At 39.7% G+C, this 21,947-nt stretch overlaps 1 long non-coding RNA gene across 2 annotated transcripts in view; it reads left to right on the forward strand.

The window, feature by feature from the left end:
• LOC121512866 overlaps nucleotides 1-21,947 on the forward strand; it is a 145,923-nt gene that overhangs the window by 37,134 nt on the left and 86,842 nt on the right. For both annotated transcript variants that reach the window (XR_005992143.1, XR_005992144.1), the window contains exons 2-3: nucleotides 4,846-4,924; nucleotides 5,213-5,257. This is a non-coding gene — a long non-coding RNA (uncharacterized LOC121512866). The remainder of the gene's footprint in view (nucleotides 1-4,845; nucleotides 4,925-5,212; nucleotides 5,258-21,947) is intronic.

Consider the following 21,947-nt stretch of genomic DNA (forward strand, 5'->3'; position numbering starts at 1 on the left):
CGATGGAGCATCATTTCAGCACATTTAAATTTAAAGTTTCATCTAAAAAGTGTCCAATAATAAAAACTCTGCATATTTACTGAATTTACAGTGCTAAACAAATGTATTAGACCACCCTAACCCTAACCAAAGTAAGGTTTATGCCACAGCTGCCCTAAATTAACAGCATTGGTAATTACCAAAATCATTTTTGATGTTTCTGCAATGGTTAATACACCAATATGTAGAAACTCCTTAACCCAAATGACATTTTTAATGCTAAAATATAATTATTATTGTTATCAATGAATTTTCAAATGTACTGATTTACAAAAAAATTGAAAAAATAGTAAAGCACATTATTATTTCTTGATTAATATGTCAAATTATAGTTATTTACTTGCATTCCTGAACAGAAAAATGAGTTTTAGTGGTTGAATGTTATGCTTGACTAATTTCTGACTTCTCAGAGAAGCCCAGTGAGCCAGCTCAAATTTGGGTTAATTCAGTTTGAAATCCCTCATTCCTGTTCAAAATGGTAAAACGTGGAGAGCTCACTGAAAATGAAAGAGTCTGCATTAAAGCACTTCATGATGCTGGATGGTCTCTGAGACAAATATCTAAATAAAATCTAATAAATTTGTTAAGCACTGTATATTCATAAATTACCATTTTGCAGGTAAGATCTAACATTGCATGTTTAAATTAATACCAGAACATATTTATATATCATGCAATTGTGCATATCATTTGATAAAAAGTGTTAAATTGACAAAAATGTGGTGCAACAGAATTAAAAGTCAAGTTTTATAGTTTTATAGTGTCATTCTTTCTTTACAGTCATTTTCTTAGCTAAGGACCAATCAGATATAGAACATGCAAACATGATGAAATTAGAATGGCTGTCTGAGGCGGCAGACCCACGCCTAAGCAGTGCCACCGAGGAACTTACACTCCCATTGATTACGATGGTGTTCAAAATTTCAAAGTCAGAGAAAAACCAAACGGGTACACAGATCATCACCAAAATCTAATCGATTCTTCCCTGTCACTATCCCAATATTTCCTGAAAGTTTGGTGAAGATCCGACTTTCTGTTCTCGGGTTATCTTGTACACATACAAACAAACAAAGATACGGAACCCTTTACATAACCCCCCTGCCGATTTCATCGGCATGGGTAAATATGTGTGATTGGAGCAAAAACAGTCTGAGTTTTCCTTTCCTCAGTGTTGGTAATAAGGCGCAGAGTGCTGAAGCACATTGGAATTGCATTCACACTTAGGACAGTCTTATCAGACTAATAACGCCTTATCCCGACAAACCAAACTGTGATTTCTTCTCTATTTATGTGCAGAAAGATTTGAGGCCTAACAAGCTGCTTAAGCCTCTCGACTTCAAAGCAGCTGTTGGGCTGAGAGATAAATCCAATAGATGGTTTGATGTAACTCAGTTGATTTGGGATTGGGCTGTTGTTTCTCCTCTCTTTCTGCAGCTTTGGTTTCCACTTGCTTTAGATTATAATTGATCTTACACTTCAGTTTGAGAGGATGTTTCATCTTGTGAATGTGCCTTTAAATTTAAACATCTGTTGGTCCAACTGTCACTCACTCACCTGTCTGTTTATCCGTCTTTAGTCATAGATTTTTCTTTGTCTAAGGCAAATTTAGAGTGACAGCAAAACTGTAATCTGCTGTATCTTTCCTTTACACCACATCCATCCAGTGTCATTGGCTGTCAAGTTTTATAGATTGAGAATGAAAGGAGCATGCCAAGGGAGTAAATCCAAGGTCGGCGCCACTGGATCTAAGTGCAGAAGCCGGTAAATGTTCCACTGGGGAGGTCACTGGCCCTGAGTCATGCTGTATTTGTTTGGCGCAAGGCCTACTGACATTTGCTAGATGTAAAAGAACAGTTTGTCTATAGCTGCAAGCACAATTGTTGCTGACAACTTTTCCATCCGCAGCCCTGCAACAGCGGTTTGTAAAGAACCGGGGCAGCTACCTTTTGGGATTTGGCCGATTGGGTTTCAGGAGCCGGGCGGCGTGCAGTACGGCTGGTGTTGGGTTTCCTATGCGGAGGGGAAACGGCGAACGCCAAATTCACTGGCATGAATATATGAGAGCAGCCTGGGACCATGTGTGGAGATATTGTTTCCTGTCAGGTGTAGTCTTACACCTCTGAGTGATGGGGTCTTTTCTTGGAAGACAGTAGCAGACGGTGACAGAAGCAGAAGAAGCTGTGACAAGTGTGAAGCTGAGACAGCACTGTGGCGGCACTCTGGCTTGTTTTTCTGTTTATTGTTTACAACTCAATAAAAATATTGTGCTGTTTTGCTTGATCATAAATTCACCAAGAACAGTGCAGAATCAGCTTTAAGTGGCTAAGTATGCAACAAGGAATTTGACTCTGGTTAGCTTTGCTCTCAGTGTATTAAATGCATAAATAAAACTGGGAAGAAAAAAAATTAAGACTTAAAAATGGATAAGCTCTTGTAGGTATTTTCTATAGTATATGCAAGTTCGTGTGCATTGGTAGTATGGGTGCAAGGGTACAAGGACATAATTAGAATATAAAACAAGCATTGATGTGGGTAGATTTACAAGAGGTAGATAAGATGATTTAAGAGAGGGTTGCAAACTCCTGAAAAGTTGCTGAATGATGTCACCACCTAATTTGCATAACTACATAATTGGCCATGTGCATGTCCGGACGCTGTAGAAAAGAGGAATTACACTATGCAAGAGACAAAAAGGAAGTAAAAATAAGTGCGGTTACTTTATTTTAAAAAATTAATCAAGTTAATCACATCACTATGCCGTGATTAATCATGATCAAGTAGTGAAAAGGGTTAAAGAGTGGCACACAGGGGAAATCATTGGCATGAAAATGGAAAAATGAAGTAATGTTAGTGCTAAATCCAAACTGGGGAGGGCCCACTCTCTGGGATTTTCAGTGGCCTGCTGCATTTAAAAAGAATTTTGAAAGAAAATAATAATACAATAATATGTTAATTAGGCCAAAATATTTAATTTTGGTTTATTTGAAAGAGTCTCTATCAAGACTAAAGGCTCCCTTTAAATGCTCCCTTTACATACGTAAATGTATACGTCCTTTTCAAATGATGTTACCGTCACTGCTCACATATTTCCATGCGTCCTTTATGTTGGCATGGATGTTAACCAATACATCCACCAGGGGGAGCAGCCCAGAGTCAAAAGTTTATGACAACAAACTCAAAAACAAACATGGCGACTGTGGAGGAGGTATTGATAATGTACCTCTTGCATAAAAGACAAAAACGGAGGCAGTGTTTCTAACCAACTCACGCAACTTTTCCTCAAAAGGTTCCGCCATTGTTATTTCTTCTTCGTGTCTCACTAGAGCTATGTATCGGGTACTGACAGCAACCCTGCCCCCACAGTTTCTGGTGGTACTGCTCCGTTTGGTCCGTATCTGTAAGCTTTATGGAAACGCGCAGAAATGCGGACGAAATGAACGCGGGGCACGGACAGAAGGCTCCGTCTGTATCTGGATTCGTATTTAACGTTGAGCATAAATGGGCCCTTAATCTGGCCTTTGTGCAGACGTACTTGAAGACCCCTGCTCTACAGAATGAATGGGCATTGAAGGCCTCTGTCATCTTGCAGAAAGCCTGAAGAGTAGAAGAGTGGGACTGCTATAGCTAGGTATGAATGTACATGAATTTGAATCCAACGTCATTACAGTTCCTGATGGTAGGATGGTGTCCAAATAGTCTTGTCCATAGTGCATGATAAAACATGATATCACGGGGTTAGACATCTGCAGTTAAGAAAGACTACTTTCCTTTCCTACTTTCCTAAAGGTTGATTTGAAGCACTTTGTGAGCAGTCTAGACCAGGGGTTCTCAATGTTGGGGTCGGGACACAACTGGGGGTCGTGAGACACTGACAGGGGTCTCCAGATGCCTTAAAAAACTAAGAACATTTTTTAATTACACTGTTGCCACTTTACACCAATTTTACCAAATTTTTACCCCTTTTCATCACTTTTTCCACCAATTTTTGCAACTTAAACCAATTTTTGTCCATTTTAAACCCTTTCCACCACTTTTTTTCTGCCTGTTTTTGACACTCTTAAACTGAATCTTGAAGTCTGCCTATTGTTGGCTCTGTTGAAACATTATTGCCACTTGTATCCCCTTTAACCACTTTTATAAGCCACATTTCACAATTTGATATGCCCATTTTTGCTGTTTTCTGACTATTTCTGCCTCAGCTAACCCTTTTTGTCAGTTTATATTGTTTTTCATCCCTTTTCACTTAATTTCCACCTATTTTTGTCACCTTAACAGCATTTCAGCCACTTTTGAGTCCCCTTTTACTGCTTAATATGCCCATTTTTGCTTAAGATCCAATTTCACCACCTTTCCCACCATTTTTTGCCATTTTTTTTGCTAACCAATGTTAGCTATTTTTAACATATTTTAATTCAGTTTTTAATGAAAGGATTTACATTTTTTCTACTTACTACAAAAATGAATTAAAATTTGTTTCTTAGATGAGTGGTTATTTATCAGGTTAAATGTAAAATACCACACCAACTTTACAATGGCCCATGATTTTGCTGGCCCCCAGTTCGGCGGTGTCCCAGAAGGCTCTCCCATTTTTCCCCCTAATGGGCGGCCCTGTCTCCACATGACTATTCTTGAATGTCCATGGCTGTGTGCAGCCACCTTCAGGTACAGTGGGGGTCCCTGGTCTATGGCACCTTTATTTTTGGGGTCCTGGGCTGAAAAAGTTTGAAAACCCCTGGTCTACACTGAAGTGTAGAAATACCTGTTGCACTTTGGCTTGAACTCTTTTCCAATCTGCTTGTTTCCCAGGCTGTGAAAAAACATATTTGCAGTTGCAGCTGGCCATCCGTGAAGAAGCATCCACTGAATCTGTCAGAAAGTGCTCTGGGTAAGAATGACCCTTTAGACACTGGTTTGAAAAAACAGAATTGTTGTCAAGCGAGAATAAATAAATCTGTTGGCTTTTAAAGCTGCACATAAAAAATCAACAGCATGTTGTTTTATTTCAGTGAATTTGGACTTTGAAAACAGAAAAACAAGCCAGTAAAAATCCCAGAAGTCTAAAATGTCAGGCAGCCTTCTCAGAGTGGCATATTTGTTCATGTTCATGGTTTATGAAAGTGCAACCACAAAAGCAAAACATGGAATGATGTTTTCCACGTCGCTGCTTTTTCAGGTTGGATAACAATGACGAGGCACTCATCTGAACGGGTCCGTCTGGGTGAGTGTGGCAAACATCTTGCTGTTTGTGGCTTGTTCTGTGTGATTGTGTCGGATAGACCTTGGTTTTGTAGAGACAGCTGTAAAGGGTGAGCTACTATATATATCTTTAACGCTGGTCTACTTTTCCCTGCTGCGACCTGATCCCAAAGTCAGACATGGACCTTTCAGTGTGGCTGTCACAGACAACAAACTTATGGCGAACTTTTCTCAAAGGCTTCTGGGGCGACAAAATAATAAGCAGTGTTGACTATTTGCTGTTTTTGGCTTCTGTTAAGGCTTTATCCTCACACAACTTGTGTGTTGTTTCAGCAGTGAGGAGGAGCAGCCTGGCTGCGATGTGTCCATCACTAGTTTGATGGATGAACTGGTGGTTGTCCAAGAGTCAAGTAATTGCACCACAACAGACCCATTTAAAATATTTAAACAGTGTCAAACATGAATGGCTCGAGCATCGCGTTTCAAAAAGCAGCCACCGTAAAAGGCCACTGCCAATGAAAACGTTCTGTCGCTGTGAGACTCAGCTGCTGACGGGGCCCATTCTGTCTGAGGCACACATGCGATGTACACAAACACGTCCCAACAGTTCAGCCAGCAGCAAACAAAACAGATACAGTGGTGGGAGATCTGCTGAGCTTTAACAAATTAGCTTCTCTATATGCAGACACCCAGAGCTGTACTGCATGACACTATCGCTCTGCTTTAAAGCTCGGAGAATACAGCAGCTAAATAAAGCAGTCGGCCTGTGTTTCTGAATGAGATATAGTCCAAGCATAATTCTTGCAATGGCGTTCTTGTTTTGGTGCTGTTTTCTGTGGGGCTGAAGCAAAAGGATGGTGAATTTTTCATCCTTGAAACTGCCAATTGACCAGACAGGAGAATAACCTGCATCACCCTGTCTTTTCACATTAGTCACACCATGACCTCCACTGCAAAACAACGGGAAGGAAAGAAAAGCAAGAGTGAGTGCAATCCAATGGCTGGAAATTCATGCTAGATTTGTCCCTTTTTAAGTCAAGATTCAGGTTGAATTGTAATGAAAATGGAGTTGCACTGAAAAGCTAAATGCATTTAAACTGACCAATGAAGCCCAAAGGACTGGTAACACGCAGTTTCCACATAGGATGAAGCACAGCGCACCGAGGGTTTGCTCCAACCAAAGGTGAGCGGTCTCACCCACTGAAAGTGTGTCTAGAGCATGCAAGTTCGCACAGGAAAGGTATGTCAATAGCGAATGACATTTACCTTTTGGGGTTAATTTATTATCCTTTCAGGTATAAGTCCATGAAATTGTTGCTGCCGCCATTGAGTGAGTTCATTAGGAAGTTTAAAGGTTAATGTTTGCTTAAAGGATCTGTGGTTTAATTTAAAATTCTTTGGCTATGTCTTAATGTCTTAACTTTTCCTCGTCAATGGCACCACTGTAGCTCTGTGATCCACTGACCTCTTGCTGACGCTTTGCACTCACTGCAGGATGAGACGTAATGTTGATATAGGAGTCTATGCATTGTGTTGTATTTTGAAAGAACCAAATATTCTATGCTGGAGACTTTCTGTTTGGAGCTTTCAGATTGACGGGATTTGACAAAGTTTGGCAGCAGCCAGCGCTGGAAATAGACCTGTGTATCTTGAAACGAAGTGGAACGGGGTCGTGCTCCAGGCAAGTGCCACTGCCAGACCGTAGTGTCGGCTGTGGTACGGCTCTGATAGACTAGAGAGGGAGTGATGTGCTCCGCAGTAAGATTCGCTGGTGGATCCCGGCGCGGTCGTTGTAGTGGAAATTAGAGGTAACAAAAGGAGCTAAAAACAGTTAAACCAGAGGCTGATAAAACGCCTCCATCAGTTTTTTTCCACTTATCTGGGGCCCGGTAGCGAAGGCAGCAGGCTAAGCAAGTCAGCCTAGACATCCCCCTCTCCAGCAACATATTCCAACTCTTCCTAAGGGATTCTGTGGCATTCCCAGGCCAGATGAGATATATAATCTCTCCAGTGAGTCCTGGAGGGATTCTTCTCTCACTTGGACGTGCCTGGAACACCCTTCACAGGGAGATGACATGGAGGTGTCCTGATCGGATGCCTGAATGACCGTCTAGCTCCTTTGCCCCACAGGAGGTGCTCTATTTCGAGATCCCTCTGGATGTGCGAACTCCTCACCTTATCTCTAAAGGCTCATTATGCTTTCCGCGCTGATGGCCGTACGGACAAAAACTGATGCGGAATCATGATGCGGAAACATCTGGTGTATTTATACCTAATGCTGGCTTCTTCTTCGCTGCAAACTGATATTCTCCCTAAAGCTAGGGGGCAGTGTCTTAAAGAATCACATCTGTCGTGTGTTTAATGTCCGCGTCTGTAAGAATTTTGTGGATGTGCGCGGCCAGACGACAATTGGCCAAAGGGGCGTGTCGTAATGTTTGACATCACATTCGATGCGCAGACACTTGTGACCTCGTGTTGCGTCAAGCATTAAACAGGCTCAAGGCTGAGCCCAGCCACCCTCCTGAGGAATCTCATTTCAACTGCTTGATCTAATTCTTTCAGCCATTACCCAGAAATCATAGGTGAGGCTTGGGATGAAGATCCACCAGTAAATTGAGAGTTTTGCCTTCTGGCTCAGCTCCCTCTTCACTGTAACTGTACAGTACAACGTCTGCAATGCTGCACCGATCCACCTGTCGATCTCACACCTTCTTTACTTTCATGAATTTCCAGTTTTTCTCTGCACTTTTGCTTGAGGTGACTTTCCCATCTGGACAATAAAGTCTAACTAATCTGGTCTGGATTAGCTCTGTAGCTGACAGTGAGGCTTCTTTTTTATCAAACATCAAAGTGAATGTCTACTGTCTCTGACCAGCAGAACAATTACAAAGCAGTGAAGTCCTTGGTGTATGATTTGTTTGGATTGTGCTATGACTGATCAAAGTTTGAAAAATATTCACTTATATTACAAAAATATGCATGCACCAAGCAGCAGAGGGTCTGAGACATCCCCTGTGCTAACATAAGGCTTATTTGTGTCTGATTTTATTTACAAGTTTATAAAACAGCATTGCTTGCTCAGCACTTTTCCCCGTGGAATCCATCCACCTGACAGGTGTGGCATATAAAGATGCTGATTAAAGTGGATGATTATAACTGAGGTGTGCTGCTGGTCCCAATAAAAGGCTACTCTAAAATGTGCCGTTTTACTACACGACAGAACTCCACAGATGTTTCAAACTAGAGGGAGGGTTCAGTAATTATGCTGACTGCAGGAATCTCCTGCAGAGCTGCTGCATGAAAGGAGGATTTTTCTCTCACTGTCATAATTTGGCAAGTGGAAATACCTTAAAAAAAAAACAAGTATACATTTTACTGTTATCATTCTAAATTTAACGAAAAAAATGTGGATGAAGATATAAACCACCTTTGAATGATCATTTTGGTTGCCAATGAATTTATAATTACCGTATAAAGACATATCACTTTGAAAGCCTGACATAAACTATTACAACAATTATTTATAATAACATTAGTTTTTTATTGTGAGTTGTCAGGTTGTTACCTCCGCCAAGGAGGTTATGTGATCCGGTGGGTTAGTTTGTTTGTTAGTTTGTTTGTTAGTTTGTTAGCAACATAACTCAAAAAGTTGTGGACATATTTTGATTACATTTTCAGGAAATGTCAGAAATGGCATAAGGAAGAACTGATTAGATTTTGGTAGTGATCCGGATCACCGTCTGGATTCAGGAATTTTTTTTAAAGACCCTGTAAAGTAAAAAATAAATCTGTATTTAGGTTTGTCGTATGATAGATCACTGTGTTATGAACCCCCAGGTCAAATTTCAGTCACATAAGGCATCTCCAGGTTTATAAAATTAGCTTCAAATCATGAAAATGAGGCAGTAAAATCTGCTCCAGGATGGTGTGGGCGTGTCTGTTGAATGAGCTGAAACCGTGCCCACTCAGGACTCGGGTAGTCTGCAGCATTAACCCCCTCACTCATGGTGTCATACTTGGAAAAATATTTTCCCCTAAAAACATGAACCAATAAACAAAACATGCATAACTATAACTTTGCAATGAAACATGAACATTATAAAATGGTACAAGAGTGCAAGACTGAATTCCTTTGCACAAAAAGAACCAGAAGTCCCTGCTCCAGGTGACTTTCTTCCACAATATTGTAGTGTTAGAGGGGCGGGGTCATTCTCTACTGTGGGCTCATGACATCTTGAGTCCACATATTGGCCCTGCCCACATGAAACCAAGCCAGGAAAGGGATGAAATGGCCTAAATCCAGAATTCAGTCTCATGTAGATCCTAGAGTTTTCACATGTTTACAGCAACCATATTCCAACATTTCTAAAGTGTTAACACAAAAACTTTGGATTTCACTCTACAGGGTCTTTAAGGATTCCTTACTATTGGGTGATCAGGCTAATGGCGGAGGTCTGTGCTGTTACCACTTTGCACCAGGAGGTGGCAGACATGAGTAATTTCAATCCCAGCAGCATTTTGGGTGTGTTACTATTAAAAGTTCTGGAGTTTATAGAGTTTATAGAGGTAGAGGAGAGTCGGAGCGTAACAGAGAGAAAGACAGCGAATTGTAGCAAGAATACTCACAATGCTGGGAGGAATAGAGGAATATTCACTCTGCCATGACTTGCAGTTGTCCAGTGAGACCATGGGTGAGACTGTCAGTGTGTCTGTTGGCCCCAGCAGGCAATGCTTCCGCCATGACAGTCCACTCGTAGTGAAGCCAATGCTTTGTTTCACCATGTTTCCACCCCACTGGGGAGGGAGTATTTGGCGAATGCTGTGGTGGGGGGCACATGGGGACGGATCCAGGAACTTTTTAAAGGATTCCTTACTATTGGGAGATAGGGCTAATGGTGGAGGTCTGTGCTCTCCGAGTGCTTTTCTAATTTATATATGTTTCTTTTCTTGGTTAATCTGCTGAGACAGAGGTCATCTATGACCAAAGAGACACAGGTTACAAAAAGTTAAACAACTCTTGAACCATAAATCGTATTTCTTACCATTTAATTGATTTGATAAATCAATCACAGTCAGCATTATTTGGCTTTTTGACAAAAAAAAAATCTTTAATGTCAAAGTGAAAACATATTTCTATCAAGTAATATATAAACAAAAATACAGTATGCAGAATAAGTGACTGCATAAATATTCACCCCCTTCAAGTCAGTGTCTATAGATCCACCTTTGGCTGCAATCACAGCTCTGAGTCTGTGTGGATAGGTCTCAGGCTTGCACATGTACACTGCAATTTTACTCCATTCTTCTTTGCTAGCTCTGTCAGGTTGCACCAGGATTAGGCATGAACAGCCCTTTTCAAGTTAAGCCACATTGGATTGGGGTCTGGGCTTTGACTCGGCCACTCTACCTTGTTGTCTTTAAACCATTTCTGTGTAGCTTTTGCTGTATGTTTTGGGACATTGTGTTCCTGGAAAACAGAATTTTCTCCCAAGCTTTAGTTCTCTTGCAGACTGAATAAGATTGCCCTCCAGGATTTTTCTATATTTTGCCACATTCATTTCACCCTCTCCCTTTGCAAGCTTTCCAAGGCCAGCTGCCAAGAAGCAATCCTACTGCATGATGCTGCCACCACACTTTGGCGTCTTAGGGGGCTTTCACACCTACGTCGTTTGGTCCGGACTTTCAGACTTTTCTGTTTGGTCCGAACCAAAATGATAGCTGTGAAACGCCCCCTGGACCGTGGTCCGGACCAAACAGCCGGCCTTGCTCCAACCAAAAGGAGCGATCTCGGGCCGGACCAAACGGAACCCCGGTCTGGTTCATGCCCAGTGTGGAAGCATTATTATGAAAAAGTTTGGACCTTTGTATCAATGACAGGAAGTTCCAACATGACTACCGGCAAACTAAATCCATCACCAAAACAAAATGAGCCACGGAAGAGACCACAACAATCTCACGCGACCGAAATTAACCAGCAGCCTGGACAGGGTGGGCTAACAGTAGCTCCTTTACGTTACGTGAGGAGTAGTGTCTGTTATTATGTTAAATGGGGATTGTCCAAGCATGGAAAATTTCATAAAATTGTAGATAAAGTTATAGCTCACTATTGACAGCTCATCTTTTCAAGACTATTACAACACATACCTTCTCTCCCGAGTCGGTGTTGCAATAGCTCACAGGATTGCATGCTTTCTTCTCCTTTCCTGTCAACGACGATAAAGTTGTTGTCTAATGATAAAACTCATAAGACGAACTCTGACCAGTCTTATTTACAGCTCTTCAAGTTGTTGCTTTTGGTAGCAGAAAATGAACAATAATATGATGATGGTGGGAATGACGATTTTATTCATTGTTTACAACATTCAAGACTCACGTTATTCGTGTTGACGTGAGACGCCTGCAGGCCAAATGGCCAATCAATGTAAACTACAGAGACACGCAAACCACGTAGCTTCGTCATGTAAAGTCTGTTAGTCCGTTTGCAGGTGTGAAAACACCCTTATCCGATGGACAAAAAGCTCCATTTTGCTCTCATCAGACTAAAGAACTTTCTTCCACTTGACCATGGAGTCTCCCACATGCTTTTTAGTAAACTCTAGTCCAGACTGAATCTGAGTTTTCTCCATCAGTGTCTTTCTCTTTGCCACTCTCCCATAAAGGTTTGACTGGTGAAGAACCCGGCCAACAGTTGTTGTCTGCAGAATCTCTCCCATCTCAGCTGCTGAAGCTTGGAGCTCCTTCAGAGTAGTCATAGGTGTCTTGGTGGCCTCTCTCACTAGTCTCCTTCTTGCACGTCCACTCAGTTTGTGAGGACGGTCTGATCTAGGCAGATTTACACATGTGCCATATTCCTTCATTTCTTGATGATGGATTGACTGAACTGCGGGGGAGACATGTCATAAGCAGTTTAACTCAAAAAGCACTCTTGTACATGTTTTTATTTTCTGAATTTTTATTGAATATATTATATTTTTCTTTAGTCAACATTGCACATATTCCATTTCAATCACATCTCATATTGCTGTCTACAAAATGTTATGAATGTAGAAAATCCAGAAGTTGGAAGGTTTTACCAAAAAAATAAAATAAATCAAAAAAATAAAAAAAAGGGGGGGAATAAGGTCAGACGTGACAAGTTCCAAAGATACGGAGAGAGAGAGAGAGAGTGAAATATAAGGAAAGGAGTTCCCTCAGGGAAAGAATACAAACATACCTCGGGTTAGGATGCATTTATCTCAAAACAAAGCATCATGCAGAATAAAAGCAAGGCTGGCCAAAACTCACATGGATATTTCTCAATACCTGAACTGTAGAAATATTTTACATGTTCGTTAATAGTTACCGTCACTTTTCCAGAATTTCCCTCCGTCATCATGAGTGACAAGGCAAATGAAGAGTTCTGATATTCAGCAAACATGATGTGAAGCAGTAATGCTGAAACAATGTGCCCCCTATTACTGCTACCATCCCAAAACACAACAGTCCTGATTATTGACATCAGTATACAGCAATGTCTGCGTGTAGATAGTTTACCTCTCTGCAGGTGACATGACTGTGAGGACTGTGATGAATAATGTAGACCAGCTGTCTGGATCATGACCCATTTATTAATGTGACCGTGGCTTTGGCTGACCAAACTGCTCCTGCTTGCATAGACGCCTGATAACATAAGGTTTGAACCCCCAGACTTGTCCTGTAAATTCACATCTGAATACCTTCATTTGTGTGTTTTTTCTTTGCTTCTATACTTAAATTAGATGTCAGAATTGTTCATATTTTAGTACTGTCCCATACCACATGTTTTAAAATGATGCAGTCTTATTTTGTAATGATATATAGTAGAGCTGGGGGCATCGATTCTTTCTGTTATCCATTATTCTGTTGAATTATTGAGTTATCTCACAGGGAGTATGTCATACTTTAGCCTCATTCGAGAGAAATGGTGGCAGACCAATGAGAAAAGATGGGTCTCTTAAATCAGTGGTTCCCAACCTAGAGGGGGCGGGGCTAAGATCTCAGGGGGGCAGGGCCCTGTCTCCTCTGACATTGTCAAAATTAGACACATGTATTTTTTTTATTTCATGATAAAAAACAAAATGTTTGACTGTGCATCGGGGTACACCTAAAGGTTTTGAAAATAGAGAATCCAAAATTCAAAATTTTGGGGGAAAAAATTTCGATTTTCAAGATTTTAAAGTTGTATATTTACAAGAAAGCAAACTCAGAATTTCAGAGATGAAAAAGTCAGAGATTTGCAAGAACTTGTAAATTCCAAGTTTAAAAAGTCTTAAACTTGGACATTAGAAACTCAAATATTTCACATTTCACGTAATTGAATTTTTCATGTTGTAATCCAAAAATTCTTCTTAACTTTAAAGTTAAAAATTGATAATTTTACCTCTTAAATGAAAGACTTTTAAAACTGATAATTAGTTTTTAAAATATTTTTATTGAAAATAAACAGCTCCTCTTTTATCATTGTTTTGTCTACAGTGGCTCTAATAGACAGTTGTAATATTAATGTTAATATTTTTAAAAGCAAACTCAAGACCTACCTCTTTAGTCTGGCTTTTACCTGAATTTAATATACTCATCTTAATCTGTTTTAGTAATTTAGGTTGCATCTTATTGTCTTTTAACTTCAGAATTATCTTTTAGTTATTTCTCCTCTTGTTTTTTATTTTCCCAAGTTCTTTGTAAGTTTTTAATTTCCCCATTTGATCATATTGCTGCTACCTTTTATCGTCTTTAATTCTCATTACAGCACCCTTTTATTATTTGTTTATTTCTTTCCTCATTTCAATTTATTTTGTATTCTGTTTAATGATATTTTACTTTTACACTTTGACCTAACCTCCAGTGTTTACTTATTTTAAACCTTCAAGATGGCGTTTCTACAGTGCATACTGGGTACATAAATCTTTCTGTTCTACTAGTGTCTTTTACTCATGATGCATTCTGCCCGTAAGGGTGGGTGGGTCAGGGGGCTGGGCGGAGTGGGTTTGGGTCAAACTTACAGATACAGTAGGCCTGTAATGTTGGGATTTTTTCAATAAAAGTGATCAAAATTGAATTTCATTTCGTAGCACATCCTAATATGGCAGGCGTGTCCAAACTTTTTCCATAGAGGCCCACATACAGAAATATATAAAGATATCAAGGACACTGTAATATCCACAAGCCGAGGTATATGACATTGATTAAGTCAGAAGCAGAATAAAGGAGGAGCTGGGGTGGAGGAGGGTTGCATTAGCAGCTTGCAGAAAGGCCAGGCAAGAGCAGTTTAAATACGGCAGAATAAAAGCAAGCGACTGGACAATAGGTGCTTAGAGCAAATCAGCTGGTCGTCAGCTGATGAGGGCTTGCATTGGATTTGCTGATCCGGGCAGAGCTTGACTCTGTTGGCTGCCTATACTGATTCTCAGTTCTCAATTTAATGGCAAATGGACATTAATGTCCAGGTTTTCGGGGATACCAATCAGATTTCAAGGGAGCCTGTTTGACCCTAGCCACCACTGGCTCCGCCCCCGGAATACTATTGGTACATCTATTTGCTGCCAGAACCTATCAGGGAGTTAGACAACAAGATATTCATATTACTTTGGTTTCCAGTGTGTTAACCATATACAGAGTTTTCTCAATTTAGTCACAAAAAAACACATCAATAAATTGTTCTTGACAAGATGTTTGTTTACAGAATTAGCACGGTAGCACTTTCTTGTGCTCAGTACAGTATAGTCGAGCAAAAGCTTTGTTTTCAAATGTTAGCCACATCTACATTTTAGTTCTAGAAATGGCCCTCAGGCCATAGTTTGGACACCCCTGCCCTAAGGAAAGCACGGATTTAAATGAATTCAAAATGTTTATTTAAAATGGGCATTATTGCACATGACACAAGTTCTCTAACAAAAGTATATTTTAATAATAATAATAATAATATCTTGAAGTAATATAGTGCCTTTCAAGAAATCCAAGGACACTTTACAAGAATATGTTTGGAATTCAAAAGGAAATTAGAATGTAAAAAAAAAAAATGCTATGATTAGGTTCGGGGGTACTCTACTGTAGAATTTTGAATATTAACAGATATAAAGTTTTATACATTTATTTCTATGCTCCAATTTGCCATCAAATTATCTCTATTTTTTTACAGGGCACTTATTTCATGAAGTATCTGGGACTTTACATTCTAGAAACAACTAGAGCTCCATCATCCCCACAGTTGTCTAATCATGCATGAAAGCTATGCTCTTATTTGTCCAAACATTGTTTATTTTAATTTTTTCAACCAGACCTTTTGTTTGTGAGTTAATCTCATATAAAATCAGATTTTTTTAACAGCATCCCCTGACCCTGAGGGCAAATTTTAAGGTGTAAAGCTGCTCCTATGACATGTTGAATCCTGACTGATTAGTTTCTATTTCTTATCAGTGTGTGGTCTCCTTTAATGCATGGATGCAGAAACCTTTTGAAAAACACGCTGTAACCAAGGCGCAAGCGTGCTGAAGTTTACATTAATTATAATTTCCTGCATCACTTGGCATGCGCACACATAAGGGAGAGGCTGGCAACGTGTAAACGCAGAGATGCACGTCCCCTGCAGTTCCCGTTTTTAACCTTTCATTCCAACCCTGCATCACTACATGGGGAAAATGCTGTAGTTCTCTTTCTTCTATCATGATTTTCACAATTTGCATCATCTTTACTGCATTTTGAGTTATAGCAATAGCTAAAGCAAGTGCATTAATGGTCTGTTATGGTGACAACCCTTGTACTTTTCACTTTAACACACTTTCACTCCTTTGTCCTGCCTCTGCAGTGAAAAACTGAAACTACAACAAAATCCTCTTTTCATGAGTGAGACTTTTTCCACAAAAGCAGATTCTATTGTAGCGAGAAGGAACATAAAAGTGTTAAATTATACACTGTACGACAGATACAATTACACATACATAGTGATTCTTGGAGGGTTCATTGTGAACCCTTTTGAAGGGAGAATGTCGAAGATTGTAACATGGCAAAACATGTGCTAACATGGTAATTGGACTATTCAGGCTGTACAGCAGCCTCTTATCATCCTCTTCTGCTCTGTTTTTTAAAGCAGTGGTTCTCAACGTGGGGTCGGGACCCCCATGGTGGTCATGAGACACTGAAAAAAAACATGCCAGAATAAAACCACAAATATTTTTTAATCAATTCCAAATTCTATATTTTACCCATTTTGTGAAATATAGGCATAGAATTTGAAAGAAAAAATCTAGATTAACTGATAGTATCAATGCTGATAATGGGAATACACACTCTCAAGATCCACCTTGGATAACTGAGTGAATCCTGCTGGTGAATCTGAATGTGGCAGCATCGCATGTAGCTTTTTAAAAATGTGGGATACTACAGATAGACGCTGTATGGGCTATCTTCACGAAGGGCATCCTGATTGGATATGTAGTGCACACTGAAACCTCTGGAGACTAATGGCACTGCCATTGCAAAGTACAAGTAAACACCAAATGCAATGTCTGAATGATTATTTCATTTCTTAAGGGGGTAAAATCCAAACCTATCTGGCCCTGTGTGAAAAAGTAATTGCCCCCTGAACCTAATAACTGGTTGTTCCAACCTTGGCAGCAACAACTGAAATGCAACGTTTGTGATGGTGATGAGTCTTTCTCATTGCTGTGGAGGAATGTTGTCCCACTCTTCTTCACAGAGTAGTCTCACTAATTGGAGGGTTTTCCAGCATGAACTGCCAGTTTAAGGTCACACCACAGCATCTCAGTTGGATTTAAGTCTGGACCCTGACTTGGCCACTCCAAAACCTCAATTTTGTAATTTTTTGTTGAGCCATTCAGAGGTGGACTTGCTGGTGTGTTTCGGGTCGTCCTGCAGCATAACCCAAAAGCGTTTGAGCTTGAGGGTATGAACTGATTTGCCTTCAGTATTTTCTGGTAGACAGCAGAATTCATTGCTCCTTCAATAACAGTAAGTGGTCCAGGTCCTGAAGCAGCAAAGCAGCCCCAGACCATCACACAGCCACCACCATGTTTGACTGTTGGCATGATGTTCTTTGTATCAAATGCTGTGTTGTTTTTACCCCAGATGTAATGGGCCACACACCTTCCAGAAAGTTCAGTTTTTGTCTGGTCAGTCCACAGAATATTTCTCCAAAAGCCTTGGGGATCATTAAGATTTTTCTTGGCAAATGTGAGACGAGCCTTTGAGTTCTTTTTTGTCAGCAGTGGTTTTGGCCTTCGAACTCTCCCATGATGCCATTTTTGCCCAGTGTCTTTCTTATGGTTGAGTCATGAACTCTGACCTTAACTGAAACCAGTGAGGCCTGCAGGTCTTTGGATGTGGTCCTGGGTTCCTTTGTGACCTCCTGGATGAGTCGTCTTTGCACTCTTGGAGTCATTTGGTTGGGAAGGTTCACCACTGTTCCCAGTTTTCTCCATTTGTGGATAATGGCTTTGACTGTGGTTTGCTTGAGTCCCAAAGCCTTGGAAATGTCTTTGTAACCTTTTCCAGACTGATAGATTTCAATCACTTTGTTTCTCATTTGTTCTTGTGGCATGATGCATGATCTCTTTCTTGTAGCCTACTTCACTTTGTCTGACAGCTTCTATTTAAGGGATTTCTTCATTCAGCAAATCTGGCGGTAATCAGGCCTGGGTGGGGCCAGTAAAAGTGAACTCAGCTTTCCAAGAACTGTGGTTAAACACAGTTAACTCATGATTTAACAAGGGGGGCAATTACTTTTTCACATAGGGCCAGGTAGATCTTGATTTTTCCCTTAAAAAACTTAATCATTCAAACCCTGCATTTTCTACTTACTTGGGTTGTTGTGTAATATAAAAATTGGTTTGATGATCCAAAACATGTAAGTGTAATAAATATGCAAAAACATCATGAATCAGAAAGGGGGCAAATTCTTTTTCACAGCACTGTATGCAGGCGGCTGAAGATGGAAACCTCACGATGCTTTAAAATAGTTTAAAGCAGCATAATAAGAAGTGAATTTATAAAGTTTAAGCTAGGAAAAATGTCACTCCCTCTAATGACATTCACCATTTTTCATCTTTTACCTCAGGACTGTGTGCTGAAAGAAGGAGCAGTTTAGATTTGAAGTAAAAAATGAGTGAGACCCAAATAATAGAATATAATTGACTAAAAATGTAACTTAAGTACTTTATATTTATCTGCCATAGTTTCCCTTTAAATCCGATAATCGCACCTATATGGCAGAAAAAGGAAAGTATCACTGTCATATTTTTGAAATATCATTCAGCCCTATGAGAAAGCTTGATGGCTGAAGGCTGCTGTGATTACTGTAGGAGCTCAGCCATCTGTCCCCATTGAAACACACTGAAAGGACATAATCAGTAGAAGCCAGAAAAATCAGCCCTGGAGTTTAAAAATGTTTCTTAGATAAAGAAAATCTGGCAGCACTGACCTGTCCAGGTTTGAGCTCTCATCTCACGATTTTCTGCATGTGCCTGTTAACGTGCGCCCCCCCAAATCGCACCGAACACATGTATTATCTCCAGTAAAGGGTTATGAAATCATCGCCCATGTTGGTTTTTATCCTTCCTCCTTTAGCACGCTATAAGCCATGAGAATGAAAGGTATTTTAAAGTGATTAAGATAAAATTGGGGGAGATTAAGGCTAATAAATCTGAAAATCCTCGATATCATTCCCTAAAGGACAACTTTAAGCAGTGACTTTTTTCCCAGATTAAGTGACGTGAGCTGACCCTGTTATGAACCCAGTAATTTGAGCACTTTGCTGACATTAGCTGTGTCTACCAAAGCCTTTCATCAGCAGTCCTGCAAGGCATTTTATCTTCTATGTGAGACAATTTCCTAAATACAGATATGACCTGACAAACACTGTAATTGTTGTATTTGCAGGGGAGAGCACTAAAAAAGTGTTCTGCAGAAGGCAGAGGGTGCAGCAGCCTTTAAATCCCAGCTGTTAAAAAAAATATCCAGTAAACAAATACAAACCACGTCACAGTTCAACAGTTGTACAAATCTCTTCCTAAGCCACCTTGTTCATAAGGAGATTAAGACATTGCACAGGTCCTGGTGTTATCTAACCCTGTGATGTTGCAGTCAACACTTCCACTTTTGATCCTCACACTAATGCGTTTCTTTTATTTGTGTGTTTGGCCGTAATATCAAACCGAGCCGTGAGGAGGGGAAATGTCTGCGGTGCCGCCGGGTTGTAATGTTTAGATACAAAGCTTAGTCTGGTTATTTCTTTAAGATGCCGCAGCTCTTAGACACAAATATAATTATACGATCAGTCAAGCAGTTTGTTTTTTAAAGAGCTGTTCTTTTGTTATTACGCCTGTTTTTATGCATTTCATTGACGGTGGTTTAGCTTGATGGCCTTTTTATTTAGATTTAACTGTAGGAAGGACATTGCATGAGATTGAAGTAATTAAAGGTCACATATTTCACCCCTTCAAGACAAGTTTATATTGGTCTCAGAGGTCCCAAAAACTTGCCTGTGAAGTTTGTTGCTGAAAAAACACTCCAGCATTTTGCATATCTAAAAAAACCCCATGGTTTCAGCCCTGCTCAGAACAAGCTGTTTCTGTGTCTTTGACTCCGCCCCTCTCAAGAAAAGGATGTGGCTCCCCTTATCAGAGGCTCAGGAGAGGAGGGCGGAACTTTCTTAGCAGGGAGGGCCAACTGAACCTGGGGGTGGAGCTAACTCCCCACATGACATCATGAGAGGAAAATCTGTTGTACTGAAGTACTGCAGGTGCATGGTAGCTATTAGCTTGGATGTACCTGTAGAAAAGCAGCAGTATTTTTAGGGATTAGTATCAAATCTGGTACCATCGTAATACTGGTTCCAGCACACCCGAAACCTACCTGACAGCTATTGATACCTCAAAAACATTACAGAGTATGTGTAATTGATAGGTTGTTCCGCCGGCTTTTCCGTTCCTACCCTGTGTTTAACTGGGTATTTAACTAACTATAAAGCTATTTTTGCAAATCATTTAAGTCACCCAGACAGCTTTTATTCTCCCACTGACTTTAAAAACCCTTTTTTTTTAAGTCTTTCAAAAGCACAACACAAGCACTGGTATGAGAAAAAACCAAAATGATATCCAACCTTAAGTTTAATCTATCCCTCACCATATTTCTTTATTAAAACAAGAGCAAAGAGCCACACTGGAAGTTCCTCTGAGCACAGAAGATGTTTTTGCGTGTCTCCTGATGGGCTTTGGCATGAATTTTAACCACCAAGCTTCACTGCTGAGACACTACAGCAGAGCTGGCCTGTGTAGCTCAGGTTAGTACCAGAGCTGTGCATGTCTACTACCTCGGTCTGATTGGTCCATCATGAATGAGACAGACAGAACGTTCGACCAATCACCTTCTGGGAATTTTTCAAAAAATCCTGCCATTCCCTGTCACTTCGTATGGGAGCTTTCCCAGATGAATGTGAAATATATCCAAACAATGGATATGAAACAGTCTACTCAGCACAAACTACACATTCATTCTGATTTCATGCAGGAATTATATCTATCCATAATCAGGAGCATGTCTAACATGACTACAAATGTGTGTTGTGGCTGGTTACTTGGAGTCCTATGGTCATGACTGGTATTAGCCCTGAAAATCATTATCAGCTGACTCCTGGTTAAAGATTTGTTTTTGTTTGTTTGTTTGTTTGTTTGTTTGTTTTTCTTGCCTTTGCATGAGAGAGTGGAGACTTGAACACAGGCTGCCTGCATACACGGGGCATGACCTAACCGCTAGGCCATGGGTGTTAAAACTCAAGGCCCGGGAGCCAAATCCAGCCGTGGAACGATTATATCCGGCCCACAAGATCATATGATATTTGTATTCTAACTGGCCCACCAGTATGAGGTCTGCAGATTTCCTCCAGTATAATAATGTAAACTTCAACTTGATTATTTAAAATATCCTTGTTAAACCATAAAAATCTGAAAAAGTAAAGAGTAGTCAAGGATGTGGGGAAAAAAATTAATTTGTGTTTTATTTTATGTTTTCAATTTTGCATCTCAAGATTACGACTCAAACTTATGATTTTGACTTTTCATTTCATACTTTGACCTTTTCGACTCATTATTTGGATTTTATGTCACATCTTTATCTTTTAGATTCCCAATTTTAAATTTAAATGATATTTTGACCTTTTCAACTCCTTACTTTGGCTTTTAAATCCCACATTTTGACTTTTAAAAAAATGATTTCATTTTTTTCTCAGATTTTGACATTTTAAATGACTAATTATTACTTTTGATATCATATTTTAACCTTTTACCCTCCCACATTTTGAATTTAAGTCATATTTTTAATGTCCAATATTTTGAACTATCAGACTCACAATATAAAATTTTACATCATATTTTGACTCATGATTTCAAATTTGATCTCATATTTTCACCTTTCAAACTTATGATTTCAACTTTCTCCTCATATATTTTCTTTTTAAAAACTTTTTTTTTTCTATTTTTAATATTGTGATCTTTTGAACTAATAAATTGGAATTTTTTTTATCTCAGATTGTGAGTCTTTAAACTTATCATTTTAACTTTTTTAAATTTCCAAATGATTTATCATCAGTGCTGGGTTGTTTTCATATTTTATTACTGGTAAAAATAAGGTTGACAGTTATGGTTAAATGTTGACTCTGTCAGGCCCTCAGGTTAGACCTGAATCCT

Source organism: Cheilinus undulatus, linkage group 1 (assembly GCF_018320785.1).
Source record: "Cheilinus undulatus linkage group 1, ASM1832078v1, whole genome shotgun sequence".
Classification (NCBI taxonomy): domain Eukaryota; kingdom Metazoa; phylum Chordata; class Actinopteri; order Labriformes; family Labridae; genus Cheilinus; species Cheilinus undulatus.